Source organism: Coenobita brevimanus, chromosome 104 (assembly GCF_032717465.1).
Source record: "Coenobita brevimanus isolate Jiangsu-jjx chromosome 104, ASM3271746v2, whole genome shotgun sequence".
In the NCBI taxonomy this organism is placed as follows: domain Eukaryota; kingdom Metazoa; phylum Arthropoda; class Malacostraca; order Decapoda; family Coenobitidae; genus Coenobita; species Coenobita brevimanus.
The window spans coordinates 14,281,555-14,303,814 of record NC_137057.1 but is presented as its reverse complement, the minus strand read 5'-3'; positions in this window follow the sequence as shown (position 1 = coordinate 14,303,814).

Genomic DNA, 22,260 nt, shown 5'->3' with positions numbered 1-22,260 from the left:
GATGATGAGGTAAAGTTGTTAGAAAGATTTTTGGCAAGGTGCCAAGGTGCCAAGGTGTTATAGTGTACAGTAAAGTTAAATTAGTTTTCTTGCAAACTTTATCTTATCCCTTTTTGTGCTTAATTAAGGATTGAGAGTGCAATGTAATATACACCCCCATAACAGTATACTATATATATCTATATATATATATATATATATATATATATATATATATATATATATATAAAAAGATGGAGGAAACACTTCCTCAAACTGCAACTTCCTCAATTGTGGAAGTGTGATTCCGTTTGCGGATTTGCGTTTGCGACAAATATTATGCAAATTTCCAGTTCTGCACTAGCGGCAGCACTTCTGCAAACACAAATCTGTCCGCAAACATCTACGTGACCTAGCCCGGCAGGTGGCATCTCTGTGTGTTGCCAGCTCGCCAGCGCTGGCCGCCACTCCCACGCTGTTGCTATATGTAAGATAAATATTGTATATATGCAATTAATTCACCCTCGGTACGATATACAATAGCATTTTTCATTATTGCACATTATGTACGATAATTTTACGATTCCTTCGACTGTAGCACCAGTCGAACAGGGCAGTACTCCCTAGGTGGATGGCAAGCTGGTGATAGGGAAAGCTGGAGCTCCCGTTTCACCAGCCCTCAGGACTTGATCCTGACCATCCCCCTTTCCTGAACATTTTCAGTGCTTTCATTTACACAGAGAATAGGCCAGCATACTCTCTTAATACCTCTACCTTCAACTGTCTACACCACACTACATGCACATAAGATATCACACCTTCTATTCCACTCTCTTAGCAATGGCCGCTGCAATCTTACTTTCAAAAGAGGTACTACCTCGGACTGCCACCACTGGCAGGGTAGGGCTGGCGGCACAGGGTCCTCCCGATCTCCATGAAGCGACTGTGCCGGCAGCGACTAGTGCGATTTTCGGCCATGGTCGTCAGTGGAGAAGTGAAAATGCCACCTTATTCTTCACCAACATCCGTGGGCTTAGTGCCAACTTAAATTCAGTTCATTGTTCTCTACAGTCCATATCCCCTCTGGCCCTATTCCTCACAGAACCACAAATCTCACCGTCTACTGAAATATCCCCATATTGTTTTCCCTGTTACCATCTCCTCACAAACTTCCATAACAAGGGTGACACCTGTTGTTATATCAAATCCCAATATGCAATTGACACCATTTTAAACTTCACTTCACGCATTTTTGATTACTCATTGTATAAACTAAACTGTCAAAATATTACTAAATATATCTGTGTAGTCTACCGCTCCCCCAGTGCTTCTTCTGAACCCAGTGTATTTGATTCCATTTCCACACACTTGAGTAACCTTAATCTTGCCCTTAACACCGAAATTACCATTTTGGGTGATTTAAACATACATAATATTGAATGGTTATTGCATTCTGCCAGGACTGATGATGCTGGTCTAGAGTGCGAGCTGTTTGCAGAATCGTTTAATCTCATGCAACTGGTAAAGCAACCAATCAGAATACCAGATAATCCTGACCATAATGCCCATCTTTTCGATCTGTTCCTGACAAATAATCCAGATCAGTACAGGATAGAGGTATTGTCTCCACTTGAATCCTCTGACCACAATCTCATCAAAGCCTCATTAGTTAGCCCCCCCCCTCCAAACCTCCCCATTCTGAACCTGTCAGGGTGACCCGATGGTACTTTGATAGGGCAAACTCGGATGAATTTAGAAATTATCTTGTTGACATTCCATGGCAGTCTTTCTTCTCTAGTGATCCCAATACCACGCAGTCCCACATTTGCGACTTAATACTAGCTGGTAAGGCTTTATTCATACCAAGTCAGCAAATCACTAAAAGATCGAACTCTCCAAACTGGTTTGATAGCAACTGTGCCAGAGCAACAGCCCAAAAATCATCAGCATATAACTATTACTTAAAAAAAAAAAATATGACTCACTCTCTCAATTTAACATTGCTAGAAACAATGCAAAAACTGTAATAAATCTTACTAAATCATACTTTCTTCAAAAGCAAGCATCAAAACTACTTAACAACCCTAATGGCAATAGAATATTCTGGTCAACTCTCAATTTTTTCAATAATAACTTTAACAAGTCATCATCTATTCCCCTACTAAAATCTCCAGATGGCAACATTACAAATGACCCCTGTGGGGAAGAAGATATCTTTATCAGTACATTTGCCAGAAATTCTACCTTAGAGGAAGCCAGCCACAATGTCCCAGCACTAGAACTTGACTCTCCCGAAATTGTTCCACTTAAAATACAGACAAGGTACGTAAAATCCATCTTAGACAATTTACCTACCAACAAAGCTCCAGTCCCAGATGGAATTCCGCCAATTGTTTCGAAAAAATGTTCCCCAGAACTTGCCTCTGTTCTAGCTAAATTATTCAGACTCTGCATCCGTACGTCTTCATTCCCTAATTCATGGAAAAAAGCCAATATCCACCCAATTCCAAACAAAGGAGGTTCCTCTGACCCCTCTGATTACAGACCAATAGCTGTCACATCTTCTTTTGGTAAGGCATTTAAAACTGTAATTAATAAGGACATAGTAAAACATCTTGAATCCAACAACTTAATTAGTAATAGACAATATGGTTTTCGCCAAGAAAGATCCACTATTGACATACTCAATCTCCTGACTCATACCATCCATCAGTCATGGAGAAACTCACGCAATAGCCCTGGATATTTCTAAAGCATTCGATAAAGTGTGGCACCGTTCCCTGTTGTCCAAACTCCCTTGCTATGGACTAAACTCTTTTGTTTCTTTGATTTCCTCATATCTCAGTGACAGGAAAATAAGAGTAACAGTAGATGATGTATATTTCAATTTCCACTCAACCCCGGCGTGCCGCAGGGATCAGTTCTGGCACCAACCCTGTTCCTCGTTCATATTAATGATCTCTTATCTGTCACCCACAATCCCATCCATTCATATGCAGATGACTCAACACTTCATAGTTCATTCACACTCAGACATCCATTTACAAAGTCAGATATCTCCAACTCTCAACTCAGTACATCCATCTCTTTAAATCAAGATTTATCCACAATCAGTGAATGGGGACAAAATAACCTTGTCTTATTTAATGCTAGTAAAACTTAATATATACAGTCTACTAATAGACAGGTATTGCCAGAATCGTATATTACCTTCAATGCAACAAGTATTCCCATTTCCAAAAGTATTGAAATTCTCGGCGTCTCGCTTAACAATGCTCTCAGCTGGACCTCTCATGTCAGATCACTTGCTAAAACCGCCTCAAAGAAACTTGGATTATTGTACAGAATCCGTAACTTCTTCACTGACGAGCAGTTAGCTATAATTTATAAGAGTCACGTGCTCTCTCAGATTGAATACTGCTCACCCTTGTGGAATGGATGTGGAGAGGTTGCATTAAAACAACTAGACAAAATTCAGAACAAAGCTGTTAGAATTATTAATAACCTTGCAATTACTAATAAACTACCTTCCCTACAAGTAAGAAGGAATGTTGCTTCCCTTGTTTTATTTTACAGATATTTTTATAGCAAATGTTCAGACGAAGTTGCATCCATGGTGCCACCTCTTCATGCCTTCCATCGTGCTACACGGGCATCTGGCAGCGCTCATGACTGGAATGTCACACAGCCATACTGCAGAACTTCTGCCTATCAGAATTATTTCATTCCCCGTACTGCATTTCTCTGGAACTCGCTTCCCCAGAGTTGTTTCTCTCCAGACTTCAACCTTCAGCTGTTCAAGTCTAACTGTTACAGATATTTTATGAACTGAAGACACCAGTAATCTGGTGCATGGATATATTTTTATTCATTTGTTTTCCTTCCTCTGTTCTGTTATTTAAATATATATATATATATATATATATATATATATATATATATATATATATATATATATATATATATATATATATATATATACACACACACACACACACACACACACACACACACACACACACACAGATAAAGAGAGAACTGCTGAAGATCAGATTCATCTCTTTATAATATTCACTGGTTTCATACCAAGCTCTTACGAACGGAATGAAAACGGGTATAAGCCAAGAGGGGGCAACGTTTGTACTCGTGATTAAACAATGAAGTATATCATCGTCCTAGTAAGTTGCATTCAACTTTATGCTGGAGGGTTCCTCAGTACGGTATCTTAATGATACACTGTATGTGCTTCCTGGGGCGAGAGTGAGAAATAAGAGTCAAAGGACAAAAGGCAGGAAAGATGTTTTTCCCCCAATAAATAAAGAAAGCTATAGAGACTAGTTCAAGATCAATTTATTTTCCAGGTTCTTAAATCTTATAATGCATGCTACTGATGTAAACTACTTCGATACTAAAAAGACGAAAACAAGACGAAAAGTGCACTGATGTGCCTCCCAGTCCACCGAGAATATGACCTCTGGTCGAAATTTCAACTTTGTCAGACTTATAGCATTGCCAGTCCCAGTATTTCAATCGCAACAAAAATCACTGGGTAGATAAATAATAGTTTCAACAAGAAACATAGGAAATGAAACTGAACATAATTTTACCATTTTCCTTACCAGACAACCACCTTTCTCCATGCGATATCAATATACTGTAGATAGATAGATAGATGTACAATATGTCTGAGTTGTCTCAGTTGTTGGAGGAGTCTGACTGTGACGAAGGAGTGAGGACTGACGAGGTCAGGGCTGAGGAACAAAGGTGGACTGATTTGTCAGTTGTCAAGTGTGAGCGGTGAAGTCTAATAATTTAATTCATTTATGTTCAGTAGTGAAGGGTTTACCCTTGTTCTGTAGTAAAAACAGTCTAATATACTAATAACTGAAGTATATATTTTAGTGTTACTAAAACTATAATTTTTATATCCCATTCATTACTTTAGACGATACCCAAACTTCATAAAGTCACCTATTGTTAGTCAGAATATAGTAAATAAAGATATAATTGTAATGGATGAGTAACTAGAGATGATTTTTAACCCCACGATTATGAAAAATAACATTCTAAGCTTATACAAGCGGTGCCAAGGCACAGTAAACCCGTCCCGGCAGTCACTTTATCGCTGACGTAAAAACACAACAGAATATCTAGTCAAAGATGTCACGTATCAAATTTGGATTAAACCTGGTGAAAATTGACGATTTTATGCCCATTTGAATTTTTACACCCTACCCACCTGACATTGACCCCCCCCCCCACTGCTAACTCAGGAGTGACCCCCCTGATGTAATGAGGCATGTTATAGGATGCAGAATTGAAAGATGCACTTTTAGATTTTTGTTTCATGTCGATATCACGAATTTGAAAGGAATTGTGGCGAAAAAACGATTTCCTTTTTCCATGTTTTGGGCCAACAGCCTGGGCCTTGGCCCAATTTGGCCGAAAATTTAATCAAGTGATCAGAAGGTCATAGCCCATCATCCCAGTAACTTTAGTCAAATTCGCACCAGTAGTTTTCCCTTAAAGTTAACAGACAGACAAACAAACAAACAAACAAACAGACGGACAAATCATGTGAAAATACCCGTCCCCAAGCCCCTCCGTGGTGGGGTACAGAATCAAATGAATGGTATACAGAATCAAATGAAGCTGATGCCGGGGTAATGGAAAGAATAAAAATGGCTTGCATTCGCGTTTCTGCATTTGCGGAACTGCTAATTTTATGAATTTTGCGGTTGCGGAAGGCATTTTTTTAAGACTGCGGATTTCCGTTGCGGAAGTGAATTTTCGTTTCCAGTGCCTAGCTCTGATTTCTGTCTGTCTGTCTGTCTGTCTGTCTGTCTCTCTAGATAGATAGATATAGATAGATATAGATAGATAGATAGAGAGAGAGAGAGAGAGAGAGAGAGAGAGAGAGAGAGAATTAGATAGAGATAGATAGATTGATAAATAAATAGAGAGATAGATAGATTTATATTAAGTAAGTAGCTTAGATCGTGATAGACCTAAAATCACCCTCTTATCTTTGCCTGCTTCAATATATGTGTCTACCGATAGACAGACATGATCGATTGAACAAGCGATTTTTGTCTCCGTCTATCTGTCTGTCGTTCTGTTTGTCTGTCTGTCTCTTTCTCTACAAATTTATATCCAGATCTTAATCTCGGAGGTGTTGGCCACAAACGAATTACTTCACTGTCACCTCCTGCTCCATGATCAGCCTGCCTTTTCTCCAACACATACCCTCCTCCCACATATGCCTCTACACCCTATTTCCCCATCTGATCCTTAGTCACCCCCTCCTAAGTCCATTCAAGAAATAAAGCATCGAAACAGCTGATAATGATGGATTTATGTAGAACTGTGTTGTAACTATAGAATCTTTTATTTCGGCATGATTGAAGATTTGGCTCTGAAGTATATTTGTAAATAATTCTGTAATCATCTGAAATCTGGTGTATGCATTTTTTTAAAGCCTCGCAATACACATGGCGTAGCTTATTGTTTTGGTATTATTATTTTTCTTTGCACTTTTCTTTTCTTAGATATTGGTGATAATATAGAGGATGGTACCTTAGGGTAACTCAAGTACTTCTGCCAAATATAAATAACCTTGACCTATTTTTGAAGAACATATAATCATTTTTGTTGCAAGAAATTGCATAGTTTGAAACTGAAATATCTAAGAAACTAATGTTGATATAGCTATATGGTTGAAAATAATGTGATAAAAACGTTTGCTGAGAATTTTACCTGAATTTTTTGCCATTTAGTCTAAAGTACAGAATTCAATTCTGCTCAGTGTTTCCTTTGTAACACGTTTTAGAGAAAACCACAAAAGTTGTTAAGCTGTAACCTTAAATGAATATAGCTGTGGTCCCTCTCATTATCTGAAAGAAGAATGGTTACAGTTAAGCATATAGTTAGCCAGTTATTGAGACAAATGTAAAATGTGCCCATGCTTCATTTCTTTCTTCCACACTTTTGTCTTCAGATCTCATTGATATGAAAGAGGAGACTACCTTAATTTAATCTAAGCAGCCAACATGTTCCAAATATGAATGACCTTGAACTTCTTTTAAAGATCACAGTTTATGATGCCAAAATTTCATACCTCATAATTAGTAGATTTCAAAAACCTTTAATTTTGGATTACTCATTTATGTATAAATTAAATTTAATGTCTGATAAATGCCTGAGCACAAAAATAACTTTCATACGTTTTGCTATTGTGCACCATTGAACTATTTTTTTTTAACGTCCAAATATCTATAATGTGTTCATACGAAGTTTTAAGGCAGTGAAATCAAAGCAGCATTTGCATAACAACAAAGACAATACCATTAATAGTTATGGCGAAGCTTCCTTATTGTGGCTACACAATAAGTAAATAAGTAACTTGTTTTATTGATTTCTTTCACTGTTTGTCTTCTGATAAAAAAAAAAATCCTACATGGTTCCTAGCAATATGGAATTTATAATTTGAAAATTTCTTTCTTTGGTAATAATTTTTGTTGTGAAGGACGGCTTTTCCAGGTTCCATTCGTGCTATCTTACTGTAAGACGTGTTTGAATACGATTTATGCCAGATATGCTCTTGGTTAATAATCAATATCTGGCTCTCACACAGTTCATTTTGGATTATAAACAGCAAATGCTCACCGGTGAATCCTTTATAAGCATATGGTAATCATTCTCTACACGCTGCCAGTTATGTGAAAATGGTACTGTAATCCAGTGCTATTTCATCGTTTAATACACGAAACAAAAGGTTCAAGTTAAATACCGTGACAATTCCCTTCACCCCCCAATTGTGATTCAAGAAAACAATCCATTCAGAGGCTGATAAGTCTATATAATGGGGTTTCCTTCAATTAAGCACCATTACAGCTGTTTATTTCAGTCTAGGGACGAACATTTCTGTAAACACATGTCTGTGTGTGTATTATTTGGCCAGGGAAGATTAAAATGAAATTATTCTATTGGAGTGTGTGTGTGTGTGTGTGTGTGTGTGTGTGTGTGTGTGTGTGTGTGTGTGTGTGTGTGTGTGTGTGTTCTTACCTAATTGTTCTTATCTAATTGTATCTTTACAGGAATGAGTCAAGCTCATACTGTCCCGTGTCTTAAACCATATTTATCGTACATATCCTTAAATTTGTGAATTGTTTTGGCACACACTATTTCATTCGGCAGTGCATTCCATTGATCAGTTGCTCTGTTTGTGAAACTGAATTTCCTTACGTCTTTATCACCTCTCTTCTTATGCAGTTTTTTGCAGTGTCCTCTTGCTGATGCTTCCCTATATGCTAAGTAATCATTTATGTCTATTTTCTCCTTCCCTGATATGCATTTATATAGCATTATCATGTCACCTCTTTTCCTTCTCTCCTGTAGTGTTGGTAGATTCAGTTTTATTTAGTCTTTCTTCGTAGCTTAGGTCCCTTAAGCTTGGTATCCATCTTGTAGCGGCCCTTTGAACTTTTTCAATCTTGTCTATGTGTTTTTTGAGATGAGGACTCCAGACTACTGATGCATATTCCAGGGTTGGTCTAATGAATGATGTTATTATCCTTCTTAGCATGTCTTCATTTATGTATGTGAATGCTATTCTCATATTTGCAAGCAGTGTATACATGTTCCGTACCTTCTCGCTGATGTGGTCAGCCGGAGAAAGTCTGTTATTGATAATCACACCTAGGTCCTTCCCTCTTTCTGATGTGTAGGGTTTTATTTCCTAACGTATAATCCCAATCAGGTCTTTTTCCACTTTTACCAAACTTGATTACATGACACTTGTCCACATTGAATTCCATTTGCCATGTACTACTCCATTCATGAAGTTTATTAAAATCTTCTTGTAGCTCTTTACAAGAGTCTGTGTTAGTAATTCTCCTTTGTATTTTTGCATCATCTGCAAACATATTCAGAAAGCTTTCATTTCCAGTGTTACTGTTTATATCATTTATATACACTAAAAACCTGATTGGTGCCAGCACTGAACTCTGTGGTACTCCACTAGTCACTTCTTTCCATGATGAGTAGTTTCCCCTTAGTACTGTTCTCATTTCTCTTTTTATGAGAAAATCTTGCATCCAACAAAACAGTTTGCCTCGAATTCCTCCTTGATGGTACAGTTTCCATAAAAGTCCTTGGTGTGGTACTGTGTCAAATGCTTTCTTGAAATCTAAATAGATAGTGTCCACCCATCCTTGTCTTTCCTGTATTGTGTCTGTTACTCTGTCATAGTAGCTCAACAGATTAGTAACACATGATTTTCCTTTTCTGAAACCAAACTGTCTTTCTGTTATCATACTGTGTTCTTCTAGATGATTTACCCAAGCTTTTCTTATAAGCTTTTCTAATACCTTGCTTACAACACTGGTCAGTGATACTGGTCAGTAGTTGAGTGGATTTTGTCTATTCCCATTCTTGAATAAGGGGACAATATTTGCTTTCTTCCAAATATCAGGTAGTTTACCTTGACTCAGGGATTTCTTGAAAATTAAAAATAATGGTTTACTTAACTTCTTTGCACATTCTCGTAGTACCCAACATGAAATTTCATCAGGACCACTTGCTTTTCCTCTGTCTAATTTATTTAACTCCCCCTGTATTACTTTTTCTGATATTTGTATATCTGGTAGTATGTGTGGACATGCATGTTCCACATACTCCCTCTCAAAAAATTTTTTCTTCTGTAAAAACTAATTGGAAATTCTTATTTAGCGCTTCACAAATATCTTTCTCTTGTGTATAGGTGATTCCCTCGTTCGTAATGGATTGTATTATATCTTTTACTTTGGTTTTGCTTCTGATGTAGCTGTAAAATAGCTTTGGTTGATCACTACTTTTATTTATTATATCCTCCTTAAACTGTTTTTGGGCTTCCCTCCTTATTCTTGTATAATCGTTTTTTGCCTGTTTGTAATTATTATATGCCCTTTCACTATTGTGTCTTCTGTATCTATTCCACAACAAATCTCTTCTTTCTTTTGATTTTTAAAATTCTGTATTGAACCATTTCTGTATTTTCTTAACTGCTTCTTTGTGCTGTGGGATGTACTTCTGGACTCCTATTTCATAAAATTCACAGATTTTTTTATATACAGCATTTAAATCTTGTCCTCTAAGCTCATTTTCCCAATCAACTTCTAAGAAATACTTCTTTAGGTCTTGATAATTTCCCTTTTTATAGTTTAGGCTCTTTTTGTAACTTTCATTGCTGTTAACTATGTCATATGCTATCCTGAAGTTGTAATTTAGTACTGCATGATCGCTTTTGCCGAGTGGAGGGTGATATATTAAACTGTCAATATCATTTTCTTGCCTAGTAACTATTAGATCTAGCATTGAAGGTACATTGAGTCCTCTTTTTCTGGTGGTTTCCCTCACATGTTGCGTTAGGAAAAACTCTTGCACGAGATCCAGGAGCTTTTGGTCCGGACATCTTTCTTGGCTAATTATATCTAGAGTATTCCAATTTATATTTGTATTAAAATCTCCAGTTAGTATAATTCTTTCCGATTTCTCTTCCATTTTATGTAGTAATGATCTTAAACTCTGAATTGTACTCTCTGCCAGGTCCTCATATTCGTCTCTTTCCCATGCGTTTGATCTGGGTGGCATGTACAAATTGGCTACAATTACTTTCCCTTCAGATGTGTTGATCTCTACTGCAATCAGTTCTACTTGTGATGGTATATCTTGTTTTATTTCATTGACTTTTAGATTTTTCTTAGTTAATATTAAAATTCCTCCTCCTTTTTTTTAAGTTTGTCTCTTCTCCATATATTGTATTCCTCTAAGTTTAATAATTATGTCATTGGAAATCCTTGGTGTAAATTTTGTTTCAGTTAGGCATATGATATGTGCTTCATTTTCTCTGACATAATCATTCATCTCTAGTAATTTAGATACCATTCCATCCACATTTGAGTACATCAACTTTATCATCTTGTTTATATATTTGTCATGACATGGTTCTACTACCTTCCTCCTTTTTATTCCCTCCTGTTTGTGTACCACTTTCGTACCTGCAATCCTATTACTTTGTAAAAAAATGTGTTCTTCTCCTCTTCTGATCTTCCCTCATTTTTTGTTTTTGCTTCCTCCCTCTTCTCTTTCAGTAATTCCAGTTCCTCTTGTGTTAGGCATCTTTTTATCCATACATTTTTGAACTCCTCTTTTTCCATAAGATTCTTTGCATTTTTTAGTATCTCCTCCACAGTGTTTACACTCTGGAAAGTTACCTTTAGAGGTCTTGTCTTGCTTTTCTCGTATTTCCCTAACCTTTTGTGTTCCTCTATATCTTTACTACAGATTTCCTCTGATACTTCTTTCAGTAAGCTCATTACATTTGCCATCTCCTTTTTGTCTCTTGTGATCTTGGTTTTTACTTCTTCCTCTTCTATACCAGTGATTACTATAGATTTGTTGATATCTACTGAATCTCTGACTATCTTTGGGTTGTTTTGGATTATTATTTTCACTTCCTTTTTAATGCTTTTTTCCTCTACCCTTGTTTCTAAGTCTTTCTTTACTTTCACCATTTCAGCATACGTGGTTTCCACATCATTTTTGTAGCTTTGCACAGCTTCATTCACCTGTGTTATCATCTCCTCAATATCACTGCTCTGATCTATCAGACTGCTTACTTGCCTAATTGTCTCTGTATCATTTTTGAACTGTTCCATAATACTCTCGTGACTGACTACTGTACTTGCCATTTCACTCATTTTCTTCCTAAGTGTTCTCAATTCCACTGTTAGTTCACTGATGGTTGTCTTTCTTGTTGATCTCCCTTCCTAGTTTTTCTATTTCTTCCTTTTGCAAGTGCATCTGCTTCTTTATTTCATCAATTTCATTCTTGAAAGCCATCTCCAGTTTGTGTACAAGTTCAACCAGTCTATTGTGAGTCTCCATTTCAACCAGTTCTTGGTAGAAATCATCATCTTGCTTTCTACCTTTATCCTTTTTCTTTTCCAAATTTGCTTTGCTAAAGTATGTGTCCATTTTGCAATACTAAAAGCTCAGAGTACTTACATTCCCCAGGGCAGTTGTAGTCTAAACAAACCTCAGCTGATTGAGCGCATTCTTTCGCCACTCGGTTCTCTTTTCTGTTTGAACAAGTCTTGTTTAAACTTATTTTTTTTTTTAAATAATAAAGAATCATTTAGTCTAACCTGGAACAGAGTTTGACTCATATAAAGATACTAATTTAGGTAATGCCACTGGCTGTGCTGGCTCGGTATGGAGCGCTATCGGCGCACGTCTGTTCTCCTTGACTCCGTGTGTGTGTGTGTGTGTGTGTGTTTTGAATATATGCTAATCTGTTCGTCTGTTTCCCTATTCATCTAGCCTTTACCCGATTATACATGTATTATCTACTTACCTCTTTATTCATTTAACCGTTTACCCATCCATCTGTCCATCTTTGAATTAATCCAACTGTTTATTTTGTACATATATATATATATATATATATATATATATATATATATATATATATATCCAGGGGCAGGATCCCACTGCTACCTGGGGCGTCCCCGGGTGGCAGATAGGGGAAAGCGTTGCAGATATACAAGGTACTGTCTTTGACGGTGCAGACCATGGGACCCCCTATAGATATATAGGGCTCCACCGAATATAATGAATAAGGTGGCACAAAAATTACATCTCACCAGAAACTATGTGGCAGGGAGGTGAGACTATCTGCCAGAATCCTCCCAACCTAACATGAGTTCTATTGCAAATGATTTGACGGGCGTTCCTGTTGCATCATTGTCTACTAAAGGTCCAACCGCACTGCCTTCTGTGCTTACGGGCAGTGTGCCACCGAAAGTGAGTAGGCACTGTGCTGACAAGTTAGAGACTGGAATATTAAACATTCTTAAATCCATGAAGATCTGTGCATACAATGTCAGAAGCCTCACAGAAGATTAAAAGCTGGATAACTTAATGGCTGAACTGGAAAACATTAGTTGGGATTTTGTAGGTTTGAGTGAGATCCACAGAGAAGAAGAAAAAGTAATTCAGCTCAAAGACAGCAACTACATATTTTACTACAGAGGAAGGGAAAATGAAAGAGTTAGTGGCGTAGGATTTCTTATTAACAGAAATCTTGCAGACAACATTGTTAAATTCAGCAGTGTATCTGACAGAGCAGCATTTGTTGTCATTAGACTGTGCAAAAAATATACCCTGAAAATAATACAAGTATATGCACCAACTTCTCAAAGCTCAGATGAAGAAATAGAAACATTCTATGATGACATCTCCCAGATTATGGAAGAAGAAAAGACAACATATACTATACTCATGGGAGACTTCAATGCAAAAGTTAGGAAGTCGAAAAATGGAGAAGCATGTATGGGAAAATCTGGAGTGGGAGAAAGGAATGAAAGAGGAGAAATGCTCGTAAATTTTGGTGAAATGTTTAACATGAGAATAATGAACACATTCATCCAGAAAAGACAAGGAGAAAGTGGACCTGGAGAAGCCCAAATGGAGAAACCAAGAATGAAATCGACTTCATTATAGCAGATAAGAATAACATGATCACAAATGTCACAGTTATCAACAAAGTAAATATAGGTAATGATCATAGAATGGTGGGATGCACAGCCAGATTCAATTTCAGAATGAAAGAAAGAAGATGATTAAAGATAAAGACATATGCCCAATAAAAGTAAACGAAAACAAAGCAGCCTTTCAGTTGGAAATAAGGAACAGATTTCAGGCTCTAAGTAATGTTGAGTGTGACATTGATAAACTGAATGACACGCTAACAAAAGTGCTAAGAGAATCAACGGAGGTAGTAGGAAAATCTAATACAACCAAAGCCAAGAAATATTCAGAAAAGACACTCGAGCTTATGTACAAACGAAAGGAAATAAAAGTAAAAACAAAGAAAGACGAAACAGAACGAGCGGAATTAAACAAGCTTATCAACAAAAGACAAAGAGAAGACAAAAGAAAGAGAAACATGGATCAGATAAAAGAAACCATCAAAAATGGAAAAAGTCTGAAACAAGTCCAAAGTAAAATGCCACTAGGAAACCAAAAATGACATCACTGAAAGAAAAAAACGGTGAAATCATTAAATGCAGAGATTAGATTTTTTTTTTTTTTATGTGAGGAAGATGGAACCAAAGGCAACGAGCCCGCAAAACTGTTCCTTCCAAGAGAAAAACAAAATACAAGAGAGAGCCAAATTCAAGATCCGATCATATCGAGATACCTAGACACACTGCGTTTGAAAGACTGGAGATCATAGGAAGCAGGAAATACAGACAGAGGGAGACAGTTCCAGAGCTGACCTGTTGCATAATTGAAGGACTGGGAGTAACGGTTAACTCTTGCATGAGAGAGTTGGACATAAAAAGGATGAGAGTTTGCTGCTAGACGGGTGCTACGCGCCCGTCGTAGAGGTGGAGGAATGCATGCAGACAGTTCAGAGGAGCAGTGACCATTGAAGTTGTGATAGAAAAGAGATAAAGATGCAACAGTGCGGCAAAGAGACAGAGGTTGAAGAGAGGAGAGTTAATGAGACGAAAATCCTTTAACTCAACCCTATTGAGAAGAGCTGTATGTGGGGAGACTCCCCACACATGAGAGTTGTATTACACGGAGGGGCGAATAAAACCCATGCACAGAGCCAACAATTGTGCAGGGGTAAAGAAGGAACGGAGTCAGCTTAGCACACCTAATCTCTTGGAAGCAGATTTTACAAGAGATGTGATATGATCTTTCCAAGATAAGTCCCGAGTAAATGAAACCCCAAGCATGTTCAAGGATGATGCAAGATTAAGCTGAATATTATTAAACATTCGTGGGTATACCTGTTGAAGATTTTGTCGGGTTGATAGGTGCAAAAACTGAGTCTTTGATGCATTAAAAACAAGATTATGTTTTACCCCAGTCAGAGATACGAGCCAAGTCAGACATTAGCTGTGTCATAGCCTCATCCCTTGTTTGTTGAAGTAACTGCTTAGATGGACGGTGCGGGAATCGAATGGAAAGGTGAAGGGTGGAGTCGAGAGCGTATGAGTGGAGAGGGTTAGATGTACAGCTTAGAAGGTCATTGATGAATAAAAGGAAGAGAGTCGGTGATAGGACAGAGCCCTGAGGAACACCACTGTTGATAGATCTAGGAGAAGAACGATAGCCGTCTACAATAGCGGCTATAGAACGACCAGAAAGGAAGCTAGAGATGAAGGCACAGATAGGAGGATAGAAACAAGAGGGAAGTCTGGAAATCAAAGATTTATGCCTGACTCGATCGAAAGCCTTTGAGATGTCAAGTGCCATGGCAAACTTTCACCGAAGTCCCAAAAGGAGGATAACCAGGAGTCTGAAAGGTAGGTGAGAAGATCGCCAGTGGAGCATCCCTGACGAAACCCATACTGACGATCAGAAAGAAGGTTGTGATAAGAAAGATGCTTTAAAATTTTTCTATTAAGAATAGACTCGAAAACTTTTAAGATAAAGGATGTTAAAGCAATTGGACGATAGTTAGAGGGTTGGGAATGGTCACCCTTCTTTGGGACTGGCTGAATGAGAGCAAACTTCCAGCAAGAAGGAAAAGTACAAGTTGACAGACAAAGGTGAAAGAGTTTGCCTAGGTAGGGTGTAAGCACAGAAGCATAGTTCGTGAGAACAACAGGAGGGACTCCATCAGGCCCATATACCTTCTTGGTATTGAGGCCTGTGATGGCAGAAAATACATCAGCTGAAGAAGTTTTAATGTCAGCCATGAGGAAGTCAGAGGGGGGGAGTGATGGAGGAACAGCACCGGAATCGTCTAAGGTGGAATTGGAGGAGAAAGTCTGAGCAAAGAGATCTGCTTCATCAGTAGAAGAAATAGCTACAGAGCCATCAGAGTAGAAAAGAGGAGGGAAGGATGATGAGATAAAGTTGTTAGAAAGGTTTTTGGCAAGGTGCCTGAAGGAGCGGGAAGAATTCGAGTTAGAGAGTTGAGAGCATTTAGTACGGATGAAATTATTTTTAGCAGAGCGAAGAATAGACTTAGCACAATTCCAGGCAGAAACGTATAAAAGATGTGATTCAGGGGCTGGTTGGCTCCGGTACTTTTTATAGACCCTCTCCTTGTTGTGGACAGCATTAGAACAAGCGTGATTAAACAAAGGCTTTCGTGCATTATTCATAGGATATGAGTAAGGAATGAATGCTTCCATGCCCGAAAGTATAACCTCCGTAATGAGCAAGGCAAACCCAGATGGCTCCCGGCCATGAAAGCAATAATCATTCCAGGGAAAATCAAGGAAGTACTGCCAGAGGGCCTCCCAATCCGCAGCTCCAAAGTGCCACAGACGACGTTTCTTTGGAGGGTCCACAGGCCGTACCGGAGCGATAGGACAGGTTAAGGTGATAAGGTTGTGATTGGAGGAGCCCAACGGAGAGAAAAGATTAACAGTGTCAGCAGAAGGATTAGTTCCAAGGAAGAGGTCAAGTATGTTGGAACTCTCTCCAAGGCGGTCAGGGATACGGATAGGGTGCTGTACAAGCTAATCTTAGTCATTAAGGATAGAAAAGGTGTAGGCTTGTTCACCAGGTGGATCAGTGAAAGGAGAGGAGAGCCAAAGTTGGTGGTGAACATTGAAATATCCTAGAATGGAGATTTCAGAGAAAGAAGAAATGGATAGAATGTGTTCCATCGTAGAAGTAAGATAGTCAAAGAATTTTTGATAGTCAGTAGAATTAGGAGATAAGTAAGCAGCACAGATATAATTAGTCAGAGAATGACAGGAAAGATGGTGAAGGGAGTTGAAGAATTTTACAAAGAACTGTATGCATCAAAGGCAGTAGTACCAATAGCTAACTTTTCAGTTGAAAATAGTGGAATACCTGAGGTAACACCAGACGAAGTAAATATTTCTCTTAAAAATATGAAAAGAGGGAAGGCTCCGGGAAAAGATGGAATAATAACAGATTTACTGTTGGATGCAGGAGTAGAAGTACAAAATAGGCTTGCTCACATATTTACTCTGTATCAAACAGAAGAAAATTCCCAAAACATGGTGTAATACAATAATTATTTTACTCTACAAAAAAAATGACTCAAAAGATCTTACTAACTATCGACCCATTAGCTTATTATCAGTCATTTACAAACTATTCACTAAAGTCCTTACGAACAGAATAACAACAATTTTGGAGGAGAACCAACCTCGTGAACAGGAAGGATTCCGAAGCGGGTATTCAACCACCGATCATCTACATACAATGAATCAGCTAATTGAGAAAACTACAGAATATGATAAACCATTGTGTTTAGGTTTTGTTGATTACGAAAAGGCTTTTGATTCAGTGGTGCACATCGTGATTATAAATTCACTGCGAGAACAAGGAGTGAATGAGAACATTGTAAAACTGCTCGAAAACATAATATACAGAGGGAACTGCTACAGTTAAATTACATAAGGACTCGGAAAAAATTAAGATTGAGAAGGGCGTGCGTCAGGGAGATACAATTTCACCAAAATCATTTACAGCATGCCTAGAAAGTATTTTCAGAAAGCTAGACTGGGAAAATAAAGGAGTGAACATAGATGGAGAAAAGCTGAATCATTTAAGATTTGCAGATGACATTGTCCTAATTTCAGAAACAGCAGAGGCATTGCAAGAAATGTTAAATAACCTGAACAGAGAAAGTCTGAAAGTAGGACTGAAGATGAACCGGAGTAAAACTAAAAATTATTTTTAATCCACAAACACCAAAGAGCGTCATCAGAATATGCGATGAAATTCTTGAAGAAGTCGAGGAGTACAATTACTTAGGACAAATACTAAAATTAACAAAAGATCATGATAGCGAAATAAAAAGACGCATTACTAGTGGATGGAAAGCCTTTGGTAAAGATAGAGACATTATGAAAATTATTCTGCCAGTTTGTATGAAACGAAAAGTATATAACGAATGTATAATTCCAGCTATGACGTATGGTTGTGAGACCTGGAAACTGACAAGATCGATGGAGAATAAATTAATCCGTTCTCAGAGAGCAATGGAAAGGTCAGTGTTGAGAATATCTTTAAGAGACAGGAAAAGATCAACTTGGGTGAGAGACCAGACTAAAGTCAAAGATATTACTGAAGTTATAAAAGAACAGAAATGCAGGTGGGCAGGCCATATAGAAGGAATAAAGGATGACCGATGGAGCAAGAGGCTGACAGACTGGACACCAAGAGATTGTAAGCATAGCAGAGGAAGGCCAGACAGGAGATGGAGAGATGACATAGAGAAATTTGCAGGGAAAGCGTGTCAAAGATTGGCTCAGTCAAGGAATTCGTGGAAAACGTTGGGGGAGTGTTTGTAACCATTTGCAATAATATGTAGTGTGTAAGTATCGTATGTAAGTAGTTGTAAGTAGGATCCAAGTAGGGTGCCACTGAGCACTTACTATAACTTGCTATGTCTGTGAGCGCTTGCTATGTCTGGCTTGATTCAAACTTTGGTGAACCATGAGTTTTGTGGCTGCACCACCGCCTAGCCGGTGAGAGTCGAGGAGTTGGTAACGGTCTGGGGTTGGACACGGGTGGTGTCCACGGCTGCTGTGTGAAGATATAAGGCGGTGCTTAATATATTTTCAGAAAACTACTCTAGGACTTTGAATTCACCTACGACTGGCGTCAAGGGGCATTAACAAACCTTAACATTTGGTGGCAAGCCAGTGGGATAATAGTGATTTCACATCTCTGTGAGCAATCCTGGCTGTGTCTATTTTTCTATGCTGCTGTTCTTTCTACGACGACACACAGTCTGTCTCTGCTCCAGCCTCCAGCCCTTTTTGCAGTTTTGGTGTGTTTTTTTTTTCCGTGGTTACGGAATCATCCTAGCAGCTTTGCTGTGGTTTTGGGACTTCCTCCACACCAACACCCCACCTACCACCACACCACCACAGCCACGTAAGCCTCCACCATTCCCCTCACTACCTGCCTTCTCCTGGCAGTCCTGTGTGACCTGTTATATTATCACTCTGCACGGGGTATACCCCACAAACTCCAACCCAGACCCCACTCAAGGAAGTAGCCCCCAACCGCCGCCCGATGCCGTTACGTCATCGTTCCCCCACCTACGACACAGACCGACGTCACCCAGGGAGCGTGGCCACTCACACCGAGATACGTCAGTCTCCTGCTTCTATCAGCTTCTCGCCCCCCCCCCCCCCACTGCTTAGCTGCCACCCAGTGACGTCACAAACACCTCCGCCCAATCAACGCTGGCTGGGGGAGGAGACACTACGACACTCTGATACGACATCAAGCTTTTGCATGGTACACATATTACTACAAGTATTTTCCATCTGCATTTTCATGCAGTTTCTCATTCCATCACATTAATCGATTCCTTTCTACAGAGAAGTCAAGCTGCCTCTATAGATTGTGATATTTTCACCATTTACTCTTATCCATTCATTGCATTTTTGTTCCTCATTTTTCATTCATTCAGAATTTTTCGTTCACGCACTCCTGCTTCATCCCATTTTCTCCCAATTATACTCATGCCCAGCTGTAAAAAATGCATTCATTTGTACTCATATTCATTGTATATAAATAATTTCTTCACATATTGAAAATATTTTTATTTATTCATTCTTTCATTTATTCATCCATTTGTTCATTTATTTTCATTTACTTACTTCCTATTCTATTAATGTCCTTTTTTAAAAGGGTAGATCTCTCCCCTATTGAATCTGATAGTGACACAGATGACCGTGTATGTGGTGATAATGTAACTCCTCGTAGTGGCAGATCTTATAGTAAACAAACCATAAGATACCTACCTGTTTCTACTATGACTACTCCTGTTACTCCTCCCACACCTACAACCACCTATATTGGCCCTACTACTTCTACCCTAAATCCAGATACATCAACACCAGATACCTTATCATCTCCAACTGATTCTCTTGAAGTCACTCAGCCTTCTCCACAGCCTTTATCCTTCCCTTCTACTAGACATACACCTCCACTAACCACGACACTTCCTTCCCACACACCGTCTCAGTTTACTACTGTGCCTACTTCCTAACCTTCGCGGTCTCACCCTCTTCCTATGATGTCGAATCAGAACCATCCATCTCCCCAGTCCATATATTTGGATGATGTTAACAGACCCAAATTTACAGGAGAGCATAGTACAGTTTCCATTTACGACTTCCTCAGAGAGGTCGAAAATGACATTCGTAATCGGCAAATCACAACTGAACCCATGAAAGTTTCTTATCTGATGGGTCGACTGCATCAGGGCAGGTCACTAATAGGAGCTGCTGTTCGTGCGGGACACTTCGAAGATTGCCAAACGTTTGACGCTTGTCGCCAACAGTTAATTCAACTTTGTTGCCAACATTCCAATGCTGCATCTCTTATAGAGTTGACAAACCTTCTCAAGCAAATGAAGAAGGACATGAAGGTACCTCCCCAACATGCAAAGGTAATTGAGACAGCCGCTACTATGAGGGCGATGAGTTCAGAGCAGAGCCAGTTGTTCCGTGGTACTCAATGGGTAGCCGAAATTAACGGAGTGCTTATGGTTTCACTAAATAATTTTGCAGATTTGTTCGGTTACTTTAGATTTCTTAACTGGCTTTCTGTCAACCAAAAACAAATAGCACTACAACTTGGCTTTAACCCCGGAGACAAAATAGTTAACATCTCCAAGGCCATAATAGAAAGGTCAGGATCAGACATCACTCGCCAGGCCGGTTCTTACACCTCAGCCTATCACTCTGCAGGTGGTACTGCGAGAGTACTACACACCAGCATTACTTCATCTGATTTCTCTCGTTTGCGGCCAACTACAAAAACCTAACCTAGTAATTGGTCTCACACTATTGCTCACCTTCTAGCAGTCATGACAAATCAACTGTGCGACGAAGCAAACAATCGTCAACTGTGTGCTGGCACTGCGGTAATATAGGATATTGAGAGTCTAGCTGTGCACGCAAAGAAAGACGTTTCCGCTCACGGGAACGACAGCGCCCACCCTCGCAGTTGCGTCGTCTAACATGCAAATATCACAAGAATAGCACAACTCACTCCACTGACGAGTGTCGTTACCTTAAGAGCTGTCAGTCGGGGGAAGAGGAGCGCTCGGATCGGAGAAATGTAATCTAATAGCGGAAGATCCGCCGGTGTCTGATAATAAGGTAACTGAAAATCAACTCCCCATTCGCCAGGTAGGACCTATAACATCTTTAGGCCTGGTCATTCTAGGATGAAGCAAAGGGGGTACAAAGCTCTTTCTTTATGGACACCGGATCTATGGTAAACCTGATCTCAGATATCACTTTAAATAACATTAGGGAAACAACTAAAAGAGTTAGGTTCCTCAAACCACCTGACATTCGTCTATGCAGCATGGATGGCTCAGAATTTGAAATCAAAGGAAATAGCACAGTAGAAGTACAACTTGATAAAGCCTTGAGACCTTTTGACGTAGAGTTTCATGTCACTAATGATCTTAAATATCCAGCAGACACTCTCATTGGCTTTTCGAGAATGGCTTAACAAACTATTGCTTTCCTCCCTGCTTCTCGTACCATAGATATCAATGGTTTCCTAATATCTAGCATGGAATATCCACATCCGGTACTTTCCCAAACAAACTCAGTTATTCACTCTCACGTGATTCCAACATTACTCGAGAGTAAACAGGTACACACACACCGTTACCTGAACAGCCAAGTTCACTACCATCTAGTACTACACCCTTTGAGCATTCAACTGTGGATCATATCAACCCCTCTAACAGTGGCACATTTGCCGACTCAGGTATGTCTCATTTAACTACCTCACATGGTGTGAATGATGTTTTACAACACGCAGAGACAAGGCGTGCAGTAACAAATCTGTGCACAATTTTGTTGCGGCATAAATTTACCAAAGTCTCTGTTCGTGTTGTGGGTGCGAAAGCAGGAGAGGATGTACTAATCTTTCCTGAGACGTTTTGTGTGAATGGCTTAGCTTATGAGTTGGCGTTGTGTACGGTGCTAGAGGATGGTTTATGCTACTTGTACTTAGCCAACTGTACTAATGCTCCACTTGAATTACGAACAGGAACACAGATTGGTGACTTCTTGGTATACCCAGCGGCTGTACGTGTGTGCTAAGATTTCCCATGCTCTGTTGCCGATGTGTGCTCAGTTACTCAGTCCACTGACATTCCATCTAATCTTGAATCTCATGTGAAACAGAGTGATTACCCAGAATACAGAAGTCACTTACTTAATCTATTGTGAGACTATCGCAAAGTCG